This window comes from Phaseolus vulgaris, chromosome 11 (genome assembly GCF_000499845.2).
Source record: "Phaseolus vulgaris cultivar G19833 chromosome 11, P. vulgaris v2.0, whole genome shotgun sequence".
Lineage (NCBI taxonomy): Eukaryota > Viridiplantae > Streptophyta > Magnoliopsida > Fabales > Fabaceae > Phaseolus > Phaseolus vulgaris.
Genome location: NC_023749.2, coordinates 31,919,040 through 31,923,661, shown reverse-complemented (window position 1 = coordinate 31,923,661; position 4,622 = coordinate 31,919,040).

Here is a 4,622-nt window from a genome sequence, read left to right as displayed (position 1 = left end):
ACACCACAACCAAGAGAATGACCTTGAACACCTCAAGAAACACACTCTCCTTGGACAACACTAAGATTGCTGATCTTGAACACCTCAAGAACACACAGCCAATCTCAGCAACACACAAACAAAATTGTTCAGCAGTTTACACAGATTACACTTGTTACAGATGAATATCTGAAATCAATACAAGAGAATCCTATTCAGCAGCTTGATCAATCTCTCAACTCTTTAGCAATCTCAGAATACTTTGAAAAACTCTTAGATGAAAAACTTTGTTTCAAGATACTTAATATATCAAAACTGTTTTTCAGAATATATCTAAGAATATAGTTTGTTATCAAATCTTAACAAACTCTTAATTGCATTTAAAATAGATTGGTCAAAGCATTTAATGACTGAAGCGTATTCAGTTAAAACATTTAAAGCTCAGTCAAAGAAAACAATTTTTCTGTTATGGTTTTAAAACAAACAATCGATTTTTTCCTCGAATCAATCGGTTGTTTTGTTACTTAAAAAAATCCACCATTCAAAAACAATTTTCAAACTTTCTCAAAACACTTAAGTGTAAACAATCGGTTGTTTCAACAAAACAATCGGTTGTTTCAACTTAGTTTGAAAATCATTTTGCTTTGATAAAATTGAGATGCTAATTGTTTGAGATTTAACCTAAGTGTTGATTACAACATAGAACTACCCCAGAACAAGACTAAAACCAGCACAGCAGCATCAAGCAAAGCAGAGACTTCATCATCCTTCAAAGGGTTTGGATTCTTCAAAACATTGAACACCACTTGGTTCAATACTTTTGTTTTTTCATCCAAGTGAAAGAGACCACCTTGGGTGTGTTCACACTCTTTCTACTTGTTTCAAGTAGATACTTGTTGATAAGATCAACATCTCCTGAAAACCACCCTTCAAGTTTTATACTGCTCTTAACACCCCTGGATTTCATTCTCTTAGCTGAGGGAGGAGTTCCATGTTAGAATATATGGCCTTAAACAAGAGGAGGGGTGATTTGTTTATGAAAGATTTTCGCAAACTTTGAATGTATAATGAAGGACAATGAAGAATCACAGATAAAGAAACTAAGGAAAGCAATGCACAAAGCTGTTTTAATTGATTTCCAGAAAATCAACCGGTTGTTTTTGCGGTTCAACCAATTATTTTTATCAACAGTTAATAAAAACAACTTAGAACAAATATATGTGAGATCAGGGAAAGAGAGAATCACACAAATCGATTTATACTGGTTCATTCTTACACCAAGAGTTACATCCAATCCCCAGAAACCACTGATAATCCACTATGCAATCAAAACCAGATTACAAACACCACACACCAAAGTAGTGACCTTGAACCTCTCAAGAAACACACTACCTTTGGCAAACCACACCAAAAATGTTGATCTTGAACACCTCAAGAAAACACAACACTCCTTGGCAACACAAATACAGAAATAAAGTAATCAAGGAAGAAGGGAATAGAATACACCTGGGTATTACAAAGCTTAAAGTTCAGAATTACAACCCAATCCTTTTCCACACACTTAAGAATGATCCAAAGCTCTTTCAAATCTTGGAAATACTGTTTTTGATAAACTCTTTTTCTTACTCCAAGATTAGGAGCGTAAAACCACCTTTATATAGAACAACCAAGTGGTCAAAAACATTTAATAAAGGAGCCAAGGTAGTTAGGATCATTTAAAACATATTAAAACCACTTAACAGAATTCTATTAAGGTTTTCAGAAAAACAATAGTTTGTTTTGTCGAAACAATCAGTTGAATTGACTTGACAACAAAGTCATGTTTTTCAAAACCTTTTCAAAAACTACTAAGGTAAAACAACATGTTGTTTCGAAATTTCAACCTGTTGAAATTTCAACAGCTTTTTAGAAAACCCATATTTTCAAAAGGTTAAAAATTCAAATGAACTTGGACCATCCTAAGGAGTGAATTAACAAGTTTCAAGCAACTAGACAACACACACACCCAACAACAAGGTCTTCAAGCTTTCCTCTTGGATTTGGAGACATCAAAGCATCTTGTTCAACATTCCAGCCATTGCTAAACTCGGAGGCAAGCTTTTGCACACTGCAAAAAGATTTTAGAGTAGAGAAAAAGAAGAACAACATGTTGTTTTATGTGAAAACAACAACTAGTTTCATTCCTTTATATAGCCAAAGTTCATGGTCAAAGATGACATAGTGTGGGTTGTTTTCAAAACAGAAAAACGAATCAAATCTCAACCATAAAGTTGTTTTTGTTAGTCAAACAGAAAAGTACAGATTCACATGTTGATTTGACCAAACATTAAAGGCAATTTTAATTTTCAAGATTGGAAGAATATGATCCATAAATAGAAGATGTAGCAGAGGTAAATTGTATTTCAAACATGTAATTAATACAATTCTTGACCACACATATCGCTGGGTTTGAACAGAACTTCAAATCAGAATTTAAATTTAAAAACAGATTTTCCCAGTGTTTGTCAGAGAGAAAACAATCGGTTGTTTCTTCGAAACAATCGGTTGAATTTCTTTACTTATGAAAAACAAACAGATTTTCAATTTCTCATGTTGTATACAATCATTATTGCTTACAATGTTCACAATATATGATTTGTATGAGGAACAAATGGAATACAAAGTAATTACAATCCAGACATAGAGTATAATCAGTGAATTGGATTTAAGAAACAATGTTTTTAACAAAGAGAAGAATAAGAACATCATTCTCAGATTTCAGTTTACACAAATGTAGGTAGATCATGAAATCAGAACAAGACTTTGACATATACAGAAATCTTCTTGAAGTCCTGTCCTTTCTGAACCTTCAAGCAAAGTAAGATTTTTGCAAAATAAAACTTGTCAAATCACAATGTTTGATCCCTTAAAAAATTTGGGACCTTTTGTGTTAGACTTGTCTTTAGAACCATTAAAACATCCGGGGATCCATTTAAATATGCCTTTAGGCACAAGAGATTTACGAAACCTACAATACCTAACAGAATGACCTTTCTTCATGTAATAGAAGCATGTAACAACCGATTGAATCAATTTTTTAACCGATTATTTTTCTGGTACAAATGTAAAAGGTTTTGAAATCTTATTTCCTTTGTTTTGAGGATAGAACCCTAAACCAGATTTTCCAAAAACACATTTTTGAGATGAAGGACATCTTTAAAATTGGATTTTCCAGTTGTAAGAATATCCAAGGTTTTCAAAAGATAGTGAATCTTTCTTTCAAGATTCTCACAATTTTCACAAACTTTTGATTCAGAACTGCAAGAAGAGATTTTGTAAACTAAATCAAGGTTTTCAAAATCTTCTTTTGTTTTGTTCAGTTCTTCCTCTAAAGACTTGACTCTATTTTCCAACCAGTTATTTAAACCTTTCAACCGGTTGAGTGAAAGTGCCAATCGGTTAGCTTCTTCATGAGTTTCATTAAAGGCATCAAGCAATTGATAGTAATTGTTACCTTTAGTTGAGGATGTAGAACTCATGCTACTTGATACTGAAACTTTAGGGCACAAATTTGCTTCTTCATCATCTGAAGAGCTTGAAGATGAGACTTCACTGTCATTCCATGCTATATAGGCCTTCTTAGCTTTTCCCTTTTTATCCTTCTTGAAGTCTGCCTTTTCTTTGACTTCATTATTGAGACATTCAACCTTGATATGACCTTGTTCTCCACATCCATAGCAAGTGTACTTGTTAGTATTAAATTCACTAAGTTTTTTAGAACCATACCTCTTTGAAGCTTGTCTTTTCTTCAAGAACTTGTTGAATTTTCTTGATAACAAACTTATGTTTTCTTCATCACTTCCACTTGAGGTTGCTGCTTGTGATTGCAAGCTTTGAGTGTTATGCCCTTGTTGTGTTTGTCCTCACTTTCTTGGACAACAAGCCTATTTATTTCAAGCTCATGTTCTCTAAGCTTACCAAAGAAAGATGCAACAAAAATTGAGGTGAGATCCTTTGATTTTGAGATGGCAGTGACCTTTGGCTGCCATGTTCTATCAAGACATTTTAGTATCTTGATGTTTAACTCCTTTTTATCAAAATTCTTACCAAGACTTATCAAGTGATTCACAATGTGAGAAAACCTTTTCTGCACACCACAGACGGATTCTCCCTTATGCATTTTGAAGAGTTCATACTCTTGAATCAGAGCATGCTTCCTAGCTCGCTTGGCACCGTTTGTACCTTCATGTGTGACTTCTAGGATGTCCCACATTTCTTTTGCAGAGCTATACTGTGAAACCCTGAAAAATTCATCACAACTTAAAGCAGAGGTTATTATATTCTTGGCAATCCAATCAAACTTGGCTCTTTTACTTTCAGCCTTAGTCCATTCAGATGAAGGTTTATCAATTAAAACCTCATCTCTTTTGACTTGAGGTATAAAGGGACCATTTTCAATTGATTCCCAAATACCCTTATTAGTTGAGTGCATAAAGATTTTCATTCTCACCTTCCAAAACCGGTAATTAACCCACAAAACAGTGGTGGCCTGTTTATGGAAGCACCTTCCCCAAAAGGCATATTGTCAGCCATCAAAAAGATTTTTCAAAAAAAAAAAAATAGAAACAAGAACTTGAGTAATTTTCAAGAACCTAGCTCTTAAT